At 45.8% G+C, this 22,199-nt stretch overlaps 1 protein-coding gene across 6 annotated transcripts in view; it reads right to left on the reverse strand.

The window, feature by feature from the left end:
- TSNARE1 (t-SNARE domain containing 1) overlaps window positions 1-16,788 on the reverse strand; it is a 527,930-nt gene extending 511,142 nt beyond the window's left edge. For 3 of the 6 annotated variants that reach the window (XM_063327627.1, XM_063327626.1, XM_063327622.1), the window contains exon 1: window positions 16,708-16,788. The gene's annotated coding sequence lies outside the window, so the exon portion shown is untranslated. Of the gene's footprint in view, window positions 1-15,278; window positions 15,365-16,707 lie in introns of all 6 variants that reach the window. The other 3 variants (XM_063327623.1, XM_063327625.1, XM_063327624.1) reach the window with 3 other exon arrangements.
- Between the last annotated feature and the right edge of the window lie 5,411 nt (window positions 16,789-22,199).

Below are 22,199 nucleotides of genomic sequence, written 5' to 3' on the forward strand. Positions count from 1 at the left end.
GCTGCACAAAGCTGCACAGAACACTCTATAACAGCAGCCAATCTGTTACAAAGCAAAGTTGGCAGAAGACTGAAAAATCATTATGGTATCTTTATAATTGATTTTTAACTAAAAATACATAGAAGGAGGAAAAAATAAATTATTGCTTTGGGGAAGATTATTCATACGAGAGTGTGTGTGCACACTGAATCACAGAATCATAGAATTGTCTAGGTTGGAAGGGACCTTTAAGATCATCAAGTGCAACCACCAACCTGACAAAACCCACCACTAAACCATGTCCATCAGCACCACGTCTACCCGTCTTTTAAATGCCCCCAGGGATGGCGATTCCAACACTTCCCTGGGCAGCCTGTTCCAATGTTTGATAACCCTTTCAGGGAAGAAATTTTTCCTAATATCCATCCTAAACCTCACCTGGTGCAACTTGAGGCCATTTCCTCTTGTCCTGTCACTTGTTCCTTGGAAGAAGAGACCGACCCCCACCTCTCTACACCCTCCTTCCAGGTAGTTGTAGAGAGCGAGAACGTCTCCCCTCAGCCTCCTTTTCTCCAGGCTGAAGAACCCCAGCTCCCTCAGCCGGTCCTCATAAGACTTGTGCTGCAGACCCCTCACCTGCTTCGTTCACCTTCTCTGGACTCGCTCCAGCACCTCAGTGTCTTTCCTGTAGCAAGGGGCCCAAAACTGGACACAGTGTTCGAGATGCAGCCTCACCAGTGCTGAGTGGTTGTGTATAGAGCAATAGGCAGAGATAACATATAGGTATAGACAGATACGCGACTGTTTATTTTCGAATAGCATCCGTGAAGATCTGATAGCTCAGATAACTCTGGAGATCTACTTAATGATGTAATAAACCCATTTCATAGAATCACAGAATAGCTTGGGTTGGAAGGGACCTTTAAAGGTCACCTAGTTCAACCCCCCAGCATCTTCTGCTAGACCAGGTTGCTCAGAGCCCCGTCCAACCTGACCTGGAATGCTTCCAGGGATGGGGCATCTACCACCTCACTCTGGGCAACCTGGGACAGTGTTTCACCACCCTCATTGTAAAGAATTTCTTCCTTCTATCTAGTCTAAATGTCCCCTCTTATAGTTTAAAGCCATTACCCTTTGTCTTAGCGCAATAAACCCTGCCAAAAGGTTTGTCCCCAACTGTCTTGTAAGGCCCCTTCAGGGACTGGAAGGGGCTCTAAGGTCTCCCCGGAGCCTTCTCTTCTCCAGGCCGAACAAACCCGACTCTCTCAGCCTGTCCCCATAGCAGAGTGGATCATCTTTGTGACCTCCTCTGGACTCACTCCAACAGGTCCATGTCTTTCCTGTGCTGAGGGCTCCAAAGCTGGACACAGCATCACTTTCCATGTGCTACGAAGTTTCCATAATTCATAAAAAGTGCAAAACTGAGCTGAGTTATAGAGAACAATGCTGACAGCTGCAGTTAACTATTTTCATCTGATTACTCCTTCCATTTGTAAAAAACAAAAAAAAAAAACAAAAACAAAAAAACACCACCAACAACAACAAAATCCCCACCCTAATATTCATGTGATGTAGTGCAACTTCAGGTGGGGAAAAAAGTCAGAAATCTTGTCTCAAGCAATCTCACATGTAACAATACTGCTCCGAATGAAAACAGCGCTATTTGTCCAGCACAGAGTCCAGCACTGAAACTGTGGGATGCTCATGGATCCTAAGGTAAGAGTTTCTATTACCTTCACATAGCCTTGGGTCAAATGGTTTTAAACTGCTTCTGCAAAGGAAAAACAGTGAATGTTTTAATTTTTCAGAAAAAGCTAAGCCACAACACATCCCATCCTGCCAAGTGGGGATTCAGATCCTCAACCGTAGAAACGTGGTAGCCCAGTTTTACAGAAGTCTCAATACTATGCCCATCTCTCGGAGCACCCAACTGTGCACAAAGCCCTAGAAGGATGAAAAACAATATTGAAATTATCAACACGCACTACGTCGCTCATGCGACTTCTTGCTGACCCATCTTCTCCTTATCTCATCCTCCCACCCTTCCCATCCTACGTATCTATCTGTTTTCTTCTCTATCTTGTCAGGTGGTTCCTCCACACCAGGGTGTCTCCTCCTGCACCCTGTACAGGAATGCAAGAGGGACATGATTTTTGGCTAGCATCCGTAGGAACAACTCCATTATAGAGAGGAATTAATGACAACTCTGCCTACCTGCAAGTTTTTTTGAGTTTTTTTTTAAGCTATCGTGTATATAACTCACATGATGTCAGTACAGGAATATCACGCTAAAGATCTGGAAAGTAAGGGGCGGGTTTTCCTCGTTTCTATGGTTATAAGCAATTTTAATGACCAACCTAAATAAAAAAGCTGCAAGAGAGAGAAAGTAGGAAGGAGTGAGGTAGGCGTTTAATTTTGATTGACAAGACATAGCATAACTAGTTAAGATCTGTCAAATGCCTGCTGAGGATCACAAATCCTCAGCACATTGTATGGCAGACAGAATTAGTCTAAATGCACAGCTTTAGAAAAATGTTTCTTACCCGGTGAGATCAGAGTTCACCATTTCAGCTTCCCCACACAAAGCAGCTGATATCACAACTACCAAAGGAGCCAAGGCAGGGACAGAAAAAAATATATAGCTTTTATTATTTCTGAGATTTTCAAATGTTAACATGCTACAATGTCTTAACTTTTGTCCTGGTCCAACATATATTTATATATCTACATACACACAACACATACATATATACATACACAGACACACACACACACACACACATATACATATATAAAGGGCAGCATTCCCAAGATTGCTAACTACAACAACAAACTATTTGAAAGGTATTATCAACAGCAGCACTTTGGAATCACGTCTGCATCACACTGGGTGGTGTATAAACACAGAGTAAGGAGATGATTCCTGCGTTAAAGACCTTAAAATAGGAGATTGAATGCAGAAAGAGAACACTGATTGGATGGGAAACATGAGGGATGGAGAGAAAGAAACACCGACATGACAGTCGTCGCTAAGGTTCCCTGAAGGTATCCCATCAAAAAAACAAGATCTGGGGAAAATTAAGAACATCCCTACAAATGTTCATAGGTGATGTCATCAAGAGGGACTAAGTACAGAGCAACAGTGACTTGGAGCATGACAAAGTCACTATTTTTTCACTATAATGGTGGCGAGGCACTGGAACAGGCTGTCCAGGGAAGTTTTTGAGGGCTCATCTCTGGAAGAGTTCAAGGCCAGGCCAGATGGGGCTTTCAGCAACCTGGTCTAATGGAAGGTGTCCCTGCCCATGGCAGGGGAGTTGGAACTGGATGATCTGTAAGGTCCCTTCCAACCTAAACCATTTCATGATTCTATGAAAGCCAGGAACCGAGATTCATGACCTTGTAGGGAAGAGTCAACAACTGAACGAGGCATAGGGCAGCAGAAGGAGGACTCTGGAAGACGTAACCGGCACCTCGTGTTTAACGCCACAGAGATGCAGGATTCAGCAAAGGACAGACACAAAGAAGATTCAAGACAAGCCTGAACCAAGCTAGGAAGGTGTTTTCCTTTTACTCACTTGGCACTGTTGAGATGCAAGCAGGACATGGTGATCTTCACAGGACTCCACGCTCATGAGAGCACCGCACCGAGTTTCTGTGTACTTTCTTCGCATGTTTTAAAAAGCTCTGCTATTTTATCAAATGCTGTTTGACTTTTAAGGAGGCAAGAGAGGACGGGGTTGCAAAAGAAGGAAGCTCCTTAGATGCCTGCCAACAGGATCTGCACTTAAACCATGCAGTTTTGGCAGAGAACACTCTCAAAAATTGATATTTAAAAGTCTTATGGTGTTGGAACGTATAATTAAAGTAAAAGGACATGAACTAAGAGCTGATCAACAGAAACTTATATCAAAGTCAGGAGAACGAGTTCCCACAAAGCCTCAGCCACCTGGTTCTTCCACGCCACATTGAAAGAAAGCAGAATTTGCCACCAGCTACTTCTATTTTCACTGCAGATCATCCTTCTCCAGCCTCTAAAAGGTACGGATTTGTACCAATCTCAGAGAACTAATAATAATAAAAAAAAAACTCACACCACAAACAACAACACAAAAATAAAACTACAAAAATTCGCCTCATTTAATACCATTTCCAAACCTAGAGCAACGTATTTATTTTTCTTTCTCCCAGTAATGCCCGAGCTTCACAATATAAGAATAACGAAAACAGCCACAAGTTAGCAAGAACCACTGTACTTGCTCCTCAAGAATTGGAATAAATGCAAGGACTCAAATCCACCTCGCAGTCACTTCACTGGCGCAATCCACAGAACTCTGTCTCTTAACTCTCAATTTGCAAGTAATTCTACCAAATTTGCATATTCAGCTGTTATCCCCTAAACAAGCACAGCAGCACTCACACATCAAGTTATCTCTTACTATCAGTAGTACCTAAAAATCCATTATACAAAACTTGGCAGTATTGGGCACAGATTCGTCAATTTCAACTGAAAATTTCAACGGAACTCTGAAGTCGTCAACGAAGACTTCTAAAAAGCTAATGTTAGTGTGATGTACAACAAAGAAAACCAAGCTCCAGGGCATGTTCTCCCAGTGTTCTGTCGGGCATGTTGGCTTCACTCAAGTCCAAGCATGGCCTGTGATGATTTGATGGGGTGTACAAGCCCAACGCACACCTCAGCACAGGGTATTTAAGTCCCTGAGAAACCACACACAAGGGATAAAAGCATTGCAGATGCAGTCTTCCAGCCTTCCCATCCAATGGCTGAGGATGCTGTAGTGGTCCACAGGCAAAAAGCATTTGGTCAACTCTGTCCAGGAAACATCTACCAAATTAAGCCCATCACCAGCACATAGGAAACGTTTAATAACTTTGTCTATAATCTAATTATGGAGGATGTGTGTGAGAGGAGGGAAAAACCTGAGCTCTTGATAGTGTTCAAGTCATCAAGCACATCTTAAATACATCATTTAATAATAAGACAAAGAGACACCACAAGCCAAATAAGTTCAAAAGAAGGATCAAGGATAAAACAGGAATATTAGGCAAGAGCGGGTAAGAACAGAAGATATGCCAGCGCAGAAGGCATTGTCAAGAGGTTAAAATTGCCATCTACTTTCAGTGCTCAAATATTAAACAGAACAACCTTTGGCCAGAGGTCCCACGGCATGTAATAGCTCCTCTTGATCTCCCGCGACGCTCCCTGTCTTTACTGAAGTAGGATAACTGCTTTACCTACCACAAAACCCACACAGCTGCCCAGCTGTAGCTGCTAAATACAACTGAGCTTGGGGGCAGAAAGAAGGAGAAACGGTACCTCTACCTTGTACTGATGGACACAGGACCAGCCTGAACAGCTGCAAAGCAAGAACCGTGAAACCCCTGCTTTGGTTCTCCTCATTTATTGCCATTTCCTTCCCAGCAGCGCCACTATCAGCAGAGTAACCAAAAAACTAAAACAAACAAACAAAAAAGTGATCATATTTTATCCAATTCCTTCTTGAAAAGTTTCAAACAGCCAAGGTGCCTATCATCAACTTGAAGGTAAAAGTTAAAGCAGCACAGATCAGCTGCCACAAGCTCATTTATTACCAGATAATGCCTCCAAATCTCCCAAACCAGCTCTGCAGCCATCAGAGCCATCTCTTCCCTGGACAATGCCCAGGAATCACTTGCAAATTAAACGCAATCGAATTTATTGCTTCTGCAAACCTGGAAATTCAAGTTACAGAGGTGATGTTACATTTTGTTTTGCCAGTGCTAATCTGATACCTTTTTAAAGGTGCATACATTTCACCCTGTTGGCTTCCAACACTGAATTACCAGCTCTGCTAAGCTTCAGAATAAATAAGACGAGCGTGCCCTCCAGGCAAAATCCCTTGCTGTAATCTTTATTCAAAACACACTGCTCCAGAGCCTTGCCTGCATTGCCAAAAAAATCGCCTTGAGGTTTGCTCTTAAGACGGCAATTTGCATATCAACATTTTGCTGCGGAGCTTACCCAATGTCCCCGCTATTATTTTCATACTCAACTGTGGGTGGCCCCCTGAGCGGCGCACAGAAGTGCACGCTAAAAATATTCTTGCCTTCCCCGCCGGCTCCACACATGACCACATCTAACGCCGGCTCCGATGCAAAACCGGGAGCGCCGGCATCCATCCGCCTCTCGAGGAGGATGCATGGGCTCCAAAGTGCTCGAAAAAACAGGCTGAAAAGCAGAAAAGTACCTCTGCATGGATGAAGAAAGGACGCACACAGCAGCTGGAGGAGGAAGACTGCAGAAAGAGCCAAAGAAAGCAGGAGAGGTTTATCCGAGCGCGAGATATACTTGGGAAAACACATTAAGAGGTAATAAAACAGGCGAGGGAGGCATCGCCCGGGACATGAATTTAAGATGATGCTGAGCAGAGGATGGGAAAGAAACCTCATGCACAGAACAGAAGTGATCCCGGGCGAACATGAGCGCAGCCTGATTCATGCCCCAGAAGGGAGATCCTAGTCCCACTGGCAGCACCATGTTGATGAAAGCGCAAGAAAAAACATAGATTGCAGGTTTTGCTGTGCCCTCCTCCTCCTCACCCAGCAAATCCCGGTCTCGGAGGTTGTAATTATTTTTGGCAAGGCGTAAACAGGTCCTGGAAATGAACGCAGAAAACGAGAGTTATTTATGAGAGGCAACACAGGGAGCCAGCATCAGAGCCCGGCTACCGAATCAGCAGGTGCAAGGTCACCCTCGTCTGCTTAGAAGAACAACTTTGCGGAGTGATGTGCAGATGGCCAGGCAAAATAACCAGCCTCAATCTGCCCAGGAAGGCAAGTAATGGAAATGGAGCATGATGAACCACCAGAAAACATTTCCTCACCCAACTACAAGAGCTTTATCACAAGGCTGGTAGGCTTTGAGTTGACGTCCATCAAGATGACCTCCACTCAGATGACGTCCACTCAGCCCTTAACTGACCATGACAACTACCTGCCTCTTTGGGCTACGGGAGAGGAGCAAGAAGGACATCAGGTCCATAAGTCTTCCTCCAGCAAAGCTGCTGTGGAAGGAGGCAGCCAAGTAGCTCCATCTGCATGTAAGAGAGTGGTGAAGACCACTCATTGCCCTACCCTCAAGGCCACTGCCTGCTTCCAAGGACATACATTATTGCCCCACACCAGGAAGAACCACAGATTTTGAAAATCAATTTGCTTACAAAAAGCAAAGCTTTATATTTTTGGTCTCCTTTCCTCCAGCAAAGAAAAGCAGCAAAAGCTGAACCCTCCCTGCAAGAGGATATAGCATCTGAGGCAGGCTATAGGGGGCTGAAGAAGCAGCATCTCAAGCCCATGAAGAAACCACTGAGAAAAATGCAAAAGCTCCTTCCGGTTTTGCCAGAGGCCAAAGGAAAAGGGATGTTCAAAGCCAGGAGGTGCAGGGAGGCAGGAGGTGAGTGTCCTGAGGACAGGAGAACCTCCAGGCTGCTTTCTGCCCGCTCTTTGTATTCTGCGTTCAAATGCCTCACAAACCCACAAGACCCACAGCCTTCTTTCCAAGTATGGGATTATAACAAACTCTAATCAATTTAAAAAAGGATGTCAAACACAACGCATTAGGAAAGGAACTGGACAAAGAGAGAAGAGCAAGCCTGTAGACCTCAGAGCCCATGACACATCTCTATATACAAAGTGGAACAAAGATATGCCCAAATAACGTGCAAAGAGAGAAAAAAAAAAAAAAGGCACATCTTGGTTTCCACGCACAAAGAGGAGGATCTTTAAACTGCTGGTATTTCCACGAGGGGAGAAAAAAAATAAAACAAATAGAATTGAAATCTCTTCCATTGCCCCATGTTTGGGGAAAAGGAGAAGAAACCCCTCTGCTTGAAGCTCTCAAGATGATAACCAGGAAAATATCTGTAGTGAGACCATCAATCTGTTTTTTCAAATTCAAAGACAAGGCAGTCGCAGCATCCCATTTTATTCTAACACTGCAACCGGTTACTGGTTACACCATTTGCTAAGATGCAGCTCCAAGGGAGCAGTTTGGCACTGCAAACCATTACATTTTTAGAAAAACAACCCATACCTATGAAACTTGGATGATCAATACTTAAAGTGAGCTTTGGAAAGCGCACGGTCGTTCTCTAAACCAGAAGCATCAAAAAGCTTAGGGCAGCATTTCTGGGGCTGCGACACCCACGTTTTGCCACCTATTTCCATCTTCAGCCACTTGCAGTTAATGGAAGCTGAAGGTCCTTGACACTGAGAAATTGAGCCACCAACATGCAGTGGCCTCAATACAACTTTAAGCACCACCATTTTAATATTTTTTTTTTTTTTGCTATATTTATCATTAGTAAAACTGTCCTAGTAAAATGACTTGATTTTTTACCGTCACTACAAATCTGGATACCTTTACAATCTGTACGAAACGGTATGGAAGAGGATGGTGAGCATCAGGTTAGGGGCTGACCTCCTGGAGAGCAGCTCTGTGGAAAGAGACCTGGGAGTCCCGATGGACAACAGAATGACCATGAGCCAGCAATGTGCCCTCGTGGCCAAGAAGGCCAATGGTCTCCTGGGATGCATCAAGAAGAGTGTGGCCAGCAGGTTGAGGGAGGTCATCCTCCCCCTCTACTCTGCCTTGGTGAGGCCGCATCTGGAGTGCGGTGTCCAGTTCTGGGCTCCCCAGTTCAAGAAGGACAGGGAACTGCTGAAGAGGGTAGAGCAAAGGGCTACCAAGATGATTAGGGGACTGGAACACCTCTCTTATGAAGAAAGGCTGAGGGATTTGGCAGTTTTCAGTCTGAGTATCCATTCCTGGTCACTACCTGCACGAGAATATTTGTTGGGACTGAAATCAGGGTCTCTCCAGCAGCGGCAGGCACTTAGGTCAGAGAGCGGCTGGGGATACACCAGGCAGAAGACAGATGACATCAAAACATTTGGGAAAGACAAATCACATCTCAAGCTACTTAGCACTGTTTAAAGTTGTATAATTTAGGTATTTTACAACTTAGGAGGTTCTTGTAAGAGTCTAGAAAGCTAATAGTGTGACAAGGGATCATAAATCAATTGTTTTGTTGGGGAAAAGAAGAAAGTCAAAGGCTGTATAAGGTTTATCTCTTGCTTCGCTTTGCAAGAAGGAAAAGCTCAAGATCTGCAGCTCCCAACAGAAGGATGGAGCTACATGGAAGATGGTAAAAAACAACATAGATCAATATATGCCTTAAATCACAGCACCTACTCTCATACAGCCACATGATTTTTAATTATTTTTTTCATTAGCTGGGAATAGAAAATGCAGTTCATTGGAAGTAACTTCCAAGTCGTTGCAGCAATTACCATTAAAAAAAAAAAAAGTTCGATTTCTCATTAATAAAGATTCCACCGCGAACAGAAGGGACAAAGAGGGACTTTCAATCACCGGCGGGACGTTGAACGGTCCCTGTGCGCAACCAGCATTGTAAGCAAATAATTTGCATCATACCCCTTCAAAAAATCAAGCCCACATGTTGGAAAAGGGATGCTTCAACAGAAGCAACGGCAAAATTACACAAACTCAAGTGATCGCCGTCTGCGGCTCCTATTTCCAGTCAGATGAAATGACAAAAAATAGCAAACAAAGAAAATATGTCATGTACGGCGTTATATTAAACAAGGTGGTACCCTGCAAGTCAGCACAGTTCCTGCAGCATCATCCACCTTCACCATCGCCAAACAAGATGCGTGGCAGCGGTTTTTTTCTCCCCTCTCCAAAATTAGAAGAGCTCGGAGCGTAACAAGCATCTCCAGGCTGTGACACGGGATGCTGCAAAGCATTTGCTAATATTTCCTCTCCAACATAACTGCAATTATCTACAGTTAGTCGCAACCACTGCTCCCTCTGATAAAAAGCCCTTCTTTTAGCCGCTAGTATGTTTTCCAAACTAGTCGCATTAAAAATTTCAATTTTTAAGGACTGAAAATAAGCAAGGACAAAATTCAAGGGGGAAATTTTGACCAGAAGCTGCATTTTTTACATGAAAAACTCTGTCTTTGCAGAGCACAGCCTGGATTTTCCCTGCAGTTAGTTTTACCTTAACCCGAAGTCACCACCGCAGAGCTCAAAAATCTGGTGAGACATCGTCCCAGTCTTCCCCAAACCTCCCAGGAGGACTTTTTCCCCCCCCTAAGACAACCCAAAATTGGAGCAAAACAGCTGCACAGTGAACGCTACTGCATGCAGACTGTGGTCACAGTCATAAGACACCACATGCTGGTAAATAAATAAGGGAATTTCAGGGCAAAAAATAAATAATTAAGAGCGTTCTTGGCTGTGTATGTCTCCGCCACAGAGCTCCTGAGCTATCTGCTCGTATGAGATTTTTCTACAAAGCAGCCAGTAATAGCAAGTTTGGGAGTTCCCTCGTACCATATTCGAGTGTCTGGCATCTCACACAGAAAAGAAATGGGTTAATCCAAAAATTTGGGTCACAACACCTCCAAATCTGCCTGGTTTTCACATGCAGAAAAAAAATGAAGGAGGCACCTCCCTTCTCCACGCAGAAGCATCACAAGAAGATTTATTATAAACTAAAAAAAAAAGCAACGAGCTTCAGCAACGAGTATGATCAAAGCCCCTCGTGGAAGGAAAAATATGTTTTATTTTACAGAAATAAGGACTGTGGCAACCTACAGGGTTGGAATAAAACCCTATAGCATGGGTGTCTCCTGCATTCCTTTACTCCATGCACCAGATGATGGAGGAGTCCTACAGGAAATAAAAAAATACATGGCCAAGTTATTCGAGACTACAGTCATAATAAATGTATGTAGCAGGGGAAGGAAGACAAATAAAGTCCCCGATAACCTCAAAAAAAAATTCATGTTTTTGCAACGCGTGGTTTTTGCAGCAGGGGTGACAGCAGAAGAAGAACAAAACATGTGCCACACAATGAAGAGTATAAACCATTTTGCAGATATTTTCTGCTTTTATTTGGGGAGGAGATTACAGAGACAGCAAAGAAAACGCAGCTTAACCCAACATGAGCACTTACTATAAAAAAAAAAAAAGTAAATTTACTAAAAGAATGGAAGTATAGGTATTGCAGCTGAGTTTGACTTCATTCAAGGAGAAGATGGAAAATGTTTTGCAGATTTCGCTTGCAGCATCCCAGCAGATGAGTAACCAACGCACCTGAACTGCCCTTGGGAGAGTTTTTCCCCACAGCTCTGCATCCCAGAAAAAAAAAAAAAAAAACACAAGTCTCATACACCATTTCTTCTTTTTTTGTACCCATCTTCAGAATATACTTAAAAAAGAAACTGATCACCGCTGCAATCTTTGCTTTCTAATGGCGCTGCAAGCAAAATGGACATGAAAAAAAAAAAATTCCATCCTGCCCCCTTTTTTTTTTTTTTTTTTTTTTTTTTTTTTGAGTTAAATGCTATTTTTTCCATCATCAGAAACACTGAAAAGCAGAGACATGCCCAAGCACTGCAACAAAGAGATGGCACCTGCCTACTGAATTTCCTGACTAGTGACACTACGAAGAAAAAGAAGTTTTAAATAGAAACCTCCCCGCAAGTGTTAAATCAGATTAATTTAACTCTTTTGCATTATTTTAATCTTACATACCATCATTTGCAAGGCAAGCAGAAAAAAAAAACAGAGAGTAGGATTCTTATCTTTACCATATTCCTTTGGAAACACAGTGTGTTATTAAAAACCACAAATAACCTTTCTGACAGCAAAAGGACACACACTTCCAGCTCCTTCGCAATAGGGTGATAGCACAGATTTTACACATAGCTTTCTGGGCGCTCTACACCAAGTAATGGGCACCAGCTTCCCTCCATCCTTGCAACGCTTAACGCCACTGCTGGCAACGCCAACACAAGTTTGTGGCCAGATTTTATTTGCGCGTGTCAAAAAGTATGCTCAAAATAAATAAAAAAATGCAATTTGAAGGGCTGGTGATGCTGCTGAAGGACAAGTTCTGCAAGAACTTGGAAGTCCAGCCAAGACCAGGCTGGATGGGGCTTTGAGCAACCTGGTCTAGTGGGAGGTGTCCCTGCCCAGGGCAGCAGGGTTGGAACTAGATGATCTTTAAGGTCCCTTCCAACTCTAACCATTCTATGATTCTATTATTTCCCAAAAAAAATGCCTGCTTGCAGGCACTTGATGCTTAATTTTCGGAGTTAAGCTCATGCTTAAATATCTGCGCGAAATTTAGACCAAATGGCTCATGCCATCCGCAAATGCATCCGCTCTTACAGTCAGGGAGACATCAAGAACAACGATCTGGGTGGAAGGACCCAGTCCATCCATTCATCCATCCATCAATCCATCAGGTCTCCTGGGGATCAGACCTGGATGCTCAAGTCTTTTTCAGTGGAAGCAGCCTTTGCCCTGATGATGATGACTCCAACCCTACATCAAACATGGGGAGAGGCTCCTCCTGCCCACACAAAACCCTCCGGTGTCACGGATTTCCATGATCCCCTGCAGTTCCAGCAACCCCCAGACAGTCCACAAAAAGCCAAGCGAGAGCCACTACCAACCCCACCGCCCAAACTAGCTGAAGTGTAGGAAAGAGGATAACAAAGACAGGAAAAGTAAATTGGATTTTTTCTTAAAAGTTCTTTCCATTTTCATCTAGCAGAATGTGTTTATGGCACAGTCAGTGAATTGAAAGTATTATTTTTATCTTGATATTATTTACCCTTTCACACTTGCTATTTAAATATCCCTGAATTCCCAGAAGAACCAGTAATTCAAAATACCATTTGATATATATTTATAAGCAAGGGGAAGCACAGACTCATTCATTTTCAGCTTGCCTACTTCTTTTTCCTTTTTTTTTTTTTTTAAATTAGATTTTAAGTGCTGTAATATCGATGTGCAAATTTATCAAGACAGAGAAGTATGATTTCTCCTGCATGCTCAGCAGAGGATCTCCAGCCCCAGAACAGCCGTCTTGCTGGCAAGGAGACCCGGTCACACCAGAGAGTTGCGTGGTGAGGAGCAAATTATGAGAGGTTTAAAATGAAAAAAAAATTAAAAAAAAAAAACAAGCAAGTTGTGAGAAAAGGAATAAGGTTTCTTGCACAAGAGAGGATGAGAGTAAAAGGCTTTACTATCAAAATCTTTTTTCTACCAGTCTTGGTAGCCAACCTCGGCTAAATAATTTGCAGTGGTTGCACAACAGGCACCAGCCAAACTGCAGCGGCACAGCGTTATACTGCAGAAATTCCTTTGAATCAAGCAACTGCCAATGCCCATCTAGGAGGGAGGCAGAATTCTATGACTCTACATCAATAGAATCTACATTCTACAGCAAGTTTGCCAATGACACCAAGCTGCATGACACGGTCAACGTGCTGGAGGGAAGGGATGCCATCCAGAGGGACCTGGACAGGCTTGAGAGGTGGATCCGTCCAAACCTCATAAAGTTCAACCAGGTCAAGTGCAAGGTCCTGCACCTGGGTCACGGAAATCCCAAGCACAAATACAGGCTGGGCAGAGAATGGATTTGAGAGCAGCCCTGAGGAGAAGGACTTGGGGGTGTGGGTGGATGAGAAGCTCACCATGAGCCAGCAACATGCACGTGCAGCCGGGAGAGCCAACCTCATCCTGGGCTGCATCAAGAGAAGTGTGGCCAGCAGGGCGAGGGAGGTGATTCTGCCCTTCTGCTCCGCTCTGGTAAGACCGCACCTGCAATACTGCGCCCAGCTTTGGACCCCACAGCACAAAAAAGACATGACCTGTTGGAGGGGTTTAGAGGAGGCCATGAAGACAACCATAGGGCTGGAGAACCTCTCCTACGAAAACAGGCTGAGAGAGTTGGAGTTGTTCAGTCTGAAGAAGAGAAGGCGCTGGGGAGACCTTATAGTCCTTTCCAGTACTTAAAGGGGCTACAGGAGAGATGGGGAAGGACTCTTGATCAAGGAGTGGAGCAATAAATTGAGGGATAATGGTTTTAAACTGAAAGAGGGGAGATTTAGACTAGATACTATGAAAAAAAAATTCACTATGAGGGTGGTGAGACACTGGAACACGTTGCCCAGGGAAGCTGTGGATGCCCCATCCCTGGAGGTGTTCAAGGCCAGGCTGGACGGGGCTTTGAGAAACCTGGTCTAATGGGAGGTGTGTCTGCCCAGGGACATAGGGTTTGGAATTAGATGGTCTTTAAGGCCCCTTCCAACCCAAACCATTCTATGATCCAAAAGCTCAGTCTTGTTTTAGACACTATGGCAGGAGGTAACAAGAGACGGAGATCTGACTGAGGAGCCAGGATTGCAGTAGGACATGTAGTTGCGCTGTTCAGCCTCTCTGATGTCCATCAAAGCCACATCAGTGGTGGTTGTGCAAATTTTTAATTGCATTAATATACACAAGCAAACCAGCAAGGCGGGAGGCTTTGGAGAAAGCAATAGGGGTTATTTGTTGCTGGGCTGATGGCTGGAGATAGGAAATCAGCGCGTCATTAGCACCCTGTAAAAAGGCCAGAGACCAACCTGGAGATGAGATTAGATGAGATGGAAAAGGGCATTGCAAATGGAGAAGACAGTGGAGCAGGAAGGGACTGAGCGGCCAGACAGCAGCTGGCCTGAGTCATCGGTGATTTAAAGACCTGAACCATCTGCATCGACTCCTGGACCAGAGCAATAAAGAGATCAACAAGGAAGGATGAGGCATCGCGTATTCACAGACCCATTGCAAAGGGAAACACCAACCTGGAAAAAAGGGTAAATGCTGGATAAAATGTAAATCTTATTACTACGGGATGAAGAAAAAAAGGGAAAAAAAAACCCTTGTAGTTTAGTCCTGCCTTCCCAGTCCACGCACCACGCAGCTAGTAAAAATTTAGGATTTAGCAGAAGGAAGCACAAAGAGCAAAACTGCAGGCCACCACCCCACGCACGTGTTTCCAAACAGATGACTGCTTGTTTACGGGGCGCTCCCAGACACGAGGACGCATCCCGAGCTGCAAATGTCACGGCATATTTCCAATGCCAACAAGCAGAGGTTTCGTAGCGCGTATGCGGTGTGAGGGTGGAAGAAGGAACACACGCTTTTAGGTTTCCAAACCCTCTGGTTTTTGATATGCGCACAAAGACACCAAGCAATTCAGTGAAAAAACACGATTTCCCCAGAAAAGTCCACTCCAGCACCAGATGCTGCAGGTTAATTGTACCGTGAACGACAGGGAGCTTTTATTAAAAGCTTTGAACCACAAACACCTTGAAGCAACAAAAAAACCCCTTTCTGCAGTCAGTGAAGGATATTGTAAAAAGTGGCACTTTACACATTTAAAAGTAGTTTTCTTTCCTCTCCTTGCACTTGCAAGTCCATCTCACTGACTCATTTCTGGCTAAAGCTTCCTGAATTAGCCTGGAAGGAAAAAAAATAATAAATAAATAGCATTATACCCTCCGTGAGGTTAAAACTGACACAAAACCTGTTATTTAACTACAACACGGCTCACGGAGCAGTTCCCAACGTTGCCTTCGCACCGGAGGTTGACACATCAATGTTGCATTGCACTAAGCAACCACGGGACAGTGTCATGGTGACTGCTGGTGACAGAGCAGGGACCTCCTCTCTTTGCCTTGTCACGAGCCACATGGGACACAAGTGTGGTCTTTGGGAGAGCACGGCACCTCAGCACGCGTGTCCCTCCTTGCTCACACCCCTGTGCCAGGCCAGTCCTGTCCCCGCGTCAGACAAACCAGGTGCCAAGCCAGCCGTGTCCCCATGTCACACACACACACACCCTGTGCCAGGCCAGCCCTATCCCCATGTCACACACACACACACACCCCCCCTGTGCCAGGCCAGCCCTGTCCCTGTGCCCCACACACACACCCCCTGTGCCAGGCCAGCCCTGTCCCTGTGCCCCACACACACACACACCCCCTGTGCCAGGCCAGCCCTGTCCCTGTGCCCCACACACACCCCCTGTGCCAGGCCAGCCCTGTCCCCGTGTCAGACAAACCAGATGCCAAGCCAGCCGTGTCCCCATGTCACACACACACACACCCTGTGCCAGGCCAGCCCTGTCCCTGTGCCACACACACACACGCTGTGCCAGGCCAGCCCTGTCCCCAAGTCACACACACACACCCCCTGTGCCAAGCCAGCCATATCCCTGTGTCACACACACACACCCCCCCACCCTGTGCCAGGCCAGCCCTGTCCCCGTGCCACACACACACACACCCCCTGTGCCAGGCCAGCCCTGTCCCCATGTCACACACACACATCCCCTGTGCCAGGCCAGCCCTGTCCCCATGTCACACACACACACACCCTGTGCCAGGCCAGCCCTGTCCCCGTGTCACACACACACCCTGTGCCAGGCCAGCCCTGTCCCCGTGTCACACACACCCCCTGTACCAGGCCAGTCCTGCCACCATGTCACACACACACCCTGTGCCAGGCCAGCCCTGTCCCCGTGTCACACGCACCCCCTGTGCCAGGCCAGTCCTGTCCCCGTGTCACACACACACCCTGTGCCAGGCCAGTCCTGTCCCCATGTCACACACACACCCTGTGCCAGGCCAGCCCTGTCCCCGTGTCACACACACACCCTGTGCCAGGCCAGCCCTGTCCCCATGTCACACACACCCCGTCCCTGTCCCCACCCCCTGTCACACACACGGGGGAGGGGGGGTAAAGGGGGAAGGGGCGGGGAAGGCCCAGCACACACCACCGCCCCTGCGCGCGCCCCTCACCTGCCGCCGCGCGCCCCTCGCCGCGAGGCTGCGCCCTGCCGCCGGCACCCAAACATCACGTGACCCGCGGCGGACCCGCCCTTGACCACGTGTTCACCTCCCCCCGCCCCGCCCACCCCGGAGTCCCCTGCCCGCAGGTGCCGCCGCCCGCCCGCCCCAAGCGGACTACAGCTCCCGGCGGGCACCGCGCGGCGCCGCCCCGCCCACTCTCTCTGGCGACCAATCACCAGAGGGAGCGAGCCGTGCGCGTCGGGGGTCCCGCCCACCGTCCCTCAGTACCTTCCCCGCCTCCCTCAGAACTATGGGAGCTCTTCGCTGTATCTTTCGTCTCTGTTGTCCCCACCCTCCTCCTCCCTTCTCATCCCTGCGCGGGGATTCGAGAGACACCCCCCCCAAGGCTCAGCGGGTCCCGCCTTCACAGAATCACAAAATCGCAGAATGGTTTGGGTTGGAAGGGACCTTGAAGATAATCCCCTTGCCATCGGCAGGGACACCTCCCACTACACCAGCTTGCTCAAAGCCTCATCCAGCCTGGCCTTGAACACCTCCAGGGAAAGGGCTTCCACAACTTCTCTGGCAACCTGTTCCAGTGCATCGCCACCCTCATAGTAAAGAATTTCTTCCTAATATCTAATCTAAATCTCCCCTCTTTCAGTTTAAAACCATTCCCCCTCGTCCTATCGCTATGCTCCCTGATCAAGAGTCCCTCTGCAGCTTTCCTGGAGCCCCTTCAGGGACTGGAAGGGATTCTAAGGTCTCCTCGGAGACGCCTTTTCTCCAGGCTGAACGCCCCCAACTCTCTCAGCCTGTTCTCACAGCAGAGGGGTTCCAGCCCTCTAATAATCTTCGTGGCCCTCCTGCAGCCACGCTCCCCAAGACAGGTTTCCCCTCCCTGAGGGCCGCCCGCCACCCCCTCTGCCCCCCAGTCCCTTCATGGGCTCCCTGCTGTTCCTCCAGTCCTGGGGATCCCCCCATCCCATTTCCTCAGGCCTGTAAGATGGAGAGGTACTTCCCTCTCCCCTCAGTCCTGCCAGACCCCACGGGCCCTGCTGCTCCCCTCCTGTATATCATAGAAAATGGTGGGCTGAACATCTCAACTACCTTCCCTCAGGCATCCAACCACAGGGGTCTACTTTGTGAGGAGCCCCAGGCTGGGACCATGACTGATGTGGTTAGCCTTTGGTGGGAGTGGGACTGTGAGTGATGTGGTTAGCCTTTGATTTCCTCAGCTGAGGAGCCAGTTCTCCTTTAATCGTTAACAGATACTCTTCGTTACTCCTGGGAGCAGCATAAGCTCTTTGTGGGCAGGTTTGCGCCCTCCTTTATAATCACACAGTGCCTACCACTAAAGAACAGAAATAAGTAAATAAAAATCACCAACCTGCTCCTACTAAAGCTACTTGTGCTGTTCAGAACACCACAAATTGCTGACTGGGACTGGAGGTTCACCGACAAAGTGCTTCAATAGAGCAGCCTGGCGCACGGGGCCGTTCAGTCCAACTCACGCTGTACCTGGGAGGGGTTTTTGCTTTTTATTTGCAAAGTGACAGCAGCTTTTCTTGGTGGTTGGCTTTGCAAAAGGAGTTATAAAGCAAGGATTATTCTTGATAGGGCCTTTAAACAACAATTCATTTTAACAAGGGGTTGGCAAGCCAGCTGCCTTCTCAGACATGTAGTTCTGCACCAGTAGCCCTGCCAAAAAAAGTTTTAAAAGGGCTGAGGGGCCACCTGAGCCTCCATAAACTTCAGGTTTTTACAGCACCAAACAGCTATCAGAGCAGTTTCCTCCATCTTTTGCTGCATTGGTAAATAATTTATTTCTGTGGACTCTAAAGAAAACCCCTTAGGAAAAGGGCCATAAAAAGGCATTGATATCGAAATACAGCTGTCCTGCTTGTCGTCTGCAAAATCCTCTGACTACAGTTACATGTGCAACACACTGTGTGTTGCTGGGTGTTTTTTTGGGGCACTTAAGGGGAAAGAAAGGGCAGGTTAATCCTGCAAGAAGGATAGATTACAGTTCAAAAGCACTGTGCAAAATTTTCAGTAATTCTCAGTACAAATCATATTTACTTTTGGTGTGAGCCTCATGAAAGTAAGTAAGAAAAGAAATATATAAACGTATCAATATAAGACACAGACAAAGGGACAGCAATCATAAAAATTACAGTGAGATAAAACTCATATGATTGCTTTCCTTTGCAGGCTGCATCTTGCTGGTTTTGCATTTTGTAGTTGAAGAAATACTGCTTAATCAATAAGCGTGTTATTCATACAATAATAGTACCGTGCATTCTCTTGGGACTTTTTTTCTGCTCAGGGATTTGGGCTTTTGCAAACCTCCGTATCGTGTGCATCAGGACTGGTCCTTGTTATCTGTTACAGCGTTCAAAAAGAGGCAAGGGTAGGTTTTTGGCATGGTGTGGAAATCAGGCCTTCTTCAGGCAAGGTGTATTGCATCATCTGAGATGATGTTTTCTCTGAATTGAGGAAAAAACCCCAATAATTAACATCTTTGTTCCATCCCTTAGCAATAGCATCTATAAATCTGAAAAATATACAGTCAGATGTACGGGGACCAAAAAGCCCCAAGGACCAAAGCTTGATTTCACAGAATCCCAGGATGGTAGGGGTTAGAAGGGACCTCTGGAGATCATCCAGTCCAACCAAGCCAAAGCAGGGTCACCTAGAACAGGTTGGACAGGAACGCATCCAGGTGGGTTTTGAATATCTCCAGAGAAGGAGACTCCACCACTCTCTGGGCAGCCTGTGCCAGTGCTCTGCCTCCCTCAAAGGAAAGAAGTTTTTCGTCATGTTGAGATGGAATTTCCTGTGTTCCAGCTTGTGTCCGTCGCCCCTTGTCCTGTCACTGGGCACCGCTGAAAGGAGTCTGGCCCCATCCCTCTGACACCCACCCTTTAGATATTGATCAGTGTTGATGAGATCCCCTCTCAGTCTTCTCTTCTCCAGGCTAAACAGACCCAGGTCTCTCAACCTTTCCACATGAGAGAGGTGTTCCATTCCATTGATCATCTCTGTAGGCCTCTGCTGGACTCTCTCCCGTAGTTCCCCATCCTTGAACTGGGGGGCCCAGAACTGGACACAGTACTCCAGATGCGGCCTCACCAGGGCAGAGTAGAGGGGGAGGATTTAAACCGTTCAATCTTTATGTATGTCGTCCTTTAGTGGGAGGAGGTTGACCATTTGCCAGCTGCTGCTTGGCATTTCCCAAGGTGGAAGCAGTGATTTCATTCAGGGTGAGCCAAACTCACGGAGGTCAGACCAGCCTACCTGGAGGAGTTTGGCGAAGGTGACTCAGGGGTGAAGTTGTTGGCATGTTTCTGCTTTGGAAAACTGCCCCGGTTCCTCTACAACAATGAAGTAGGAGGCATCAGAGGAACTCTACCTGAATTTAAATAAACTCAGCAATGATGCATTCACCTCTTTCCTGCAGAGATGATTATCCAGTTAGGTTGACTATGTCTTTAGGGGATTTCTTCCAGTGTTTGGAAGGAGTTTCCTTTTGGCCCACTGGTTTGTTTTGCGAATCATCTTAAATCATAACCTTTTAATAGCAGTGCTATTAAAGTATAGAAAGGTATCCTGTTGTTCTCTTGGTTACTTTTTCCTAAGCTGTGTTGATTTGGTTTTGCTATAATGATACCTCCTGGCTTTTCATCAGCCTCTATTGCCACATTTTTTATGTCGCCCACATGATAAAGCATGAAAATTATATCAAAGATTTTATAGAAAACGATAAACTGTGATTGTCAAATATCTTAGACAATATTAAAAGCACAATCTCTCTCCTACTGAACTGGAATTTAAGAAAAAAAAAGAAAAACACAACAAACATAACAGTTGGACTCAATGATCTTAAAGGTCTTTTCCAGCCTAAATGATTCTATGATTCTATAAATTTCTGTTTCATCCTATTACATGCTTAGATATAGAATCATAGAATCATAGGGTTGGAAGGGACCTCTGGAGATCATCTAGTCCAACCCCCCTGCCAAAGCAGGGTCACCCAGAGCAGGTTGCACAGGAACGCGTCCAGGCGGGTTTTGAATGTCTCCAGAGACGGAGACTCCACCACCTCTCTGGGCAGCCTGTGCCAGGGCTCTGCCACCCTCAAAGGAAAGAAGTTCCTCCTCATGTTTAGATGGATCTTCCTATGTTCAAGTTTGTGCCCGTTATCTCTTGTCTTGTCACTGGGCCACCACTGAAGAAAGAGTGGCCCCATCTTCCTGACACCCACCCTTTAAGTATTTATAAGCATTGATAAGATCCCCCCTCAGCCATCTTTTTTCCAGACTAAAAAGACCCAAATCCCTCAGTCTTTCTTCATAAGAGAGGTGTTCCAGTCCCCTAATCATCTTGGTAGCTCTCTGTTGCACCCTATATATATAACCCCGTGGGGTTTCATTTTTATTAAATACTGCAGGACTTTTCCACAAAGCAGGAGAAAACAAATAACTTGCATGAAGAATAAAGGATCATCATGTGGATTTCTCAGGTTACAATTTGTTTTGCGATCTTAACATCACTTCTTATAAAATCGAAATTATTATTAATTTCTCTCCTGTTTTGGATTGACTGGAAGTGTTGACAGGTTCAGGAAAAGAGAGGTAATTAAATAGCATATCACAAGAAAGCGTCAATGACTGCTTAATTTATCTCATTAACACACAGTTGCTATGTCACTCCCAAAAGCCATGCGCACGTGGCAGCAAAGCTTTTCTAATATAGCAGTAAGGGAAGAATAAAGAGCAATTTATCATTGCAATAGCACGAAGAAGAAAGCCTGAATACTTGTTCTGGAGTATGTATGAATAAATTTATCCGGATTTTAAAATAGTCTAGGAACTATTTATTTAGATTAGTTTTTTCCCCTTCTCCTGTGCTTAAGGTGTCTCCACTTTTGCAAAAAAAAAAAAAAACCAACCCATTTCTTTTCAGAATTCTCTTTCTGCATTTGCCCCAATTTCTTTTCAGATCTCAATAAGAAATTATTCCCCCCTCTGATTACTACAACCTTTTTCTATCTTTTTCCTGTTATTTTCAGTACGTGGGCTGGGGGTATAGCTTTTCTGAAGACTTCCAGAGAAAATATAGCTGTTTTTTTAGCAGTACTTAACTTTTCAATCCCAAATTAATTGGACAATTGCACAGTTGGAAGAGTGCTTTTCTTCTTTGATAAAAATGCCTTATATACCAAACCAGTCAACTGCGAGGAGTGCAGGAACAAATGGAAGTTGGTCTCAATGCTTCTCAAAAACAAGGCTGATTCTTATTTCTTATTTCCAGAGATCCATGACGGTGACCTAAGATTCCCTGAAAACAGTACAGCTCGGAGAGCTTATCGCAGCATATCTGTATGTTGTTACCTGTGAGCAATTTAATAAAAAAGATATTATAGCAACAATAAAAGGAGGCTGGAGAATGCCAGTTAATCCCTGAACAACCTTATTTCAGTCTATTTAAAGTCCAAG

This window comes from Chroicocephalus ridibundus, chromosome 2, assembly GCF_963924245.1.
Source record: "Chroicocephalus ridibundus chromosome 2, bChrRid1.1, whole genome shotgun sequence".
Lineage (NCBI taxonomy): Eukaryota > Metazoa > Chordata > Aves > Charadriiformes > Laridae > Chroicocephalus > Chroicocephalus ridibundus.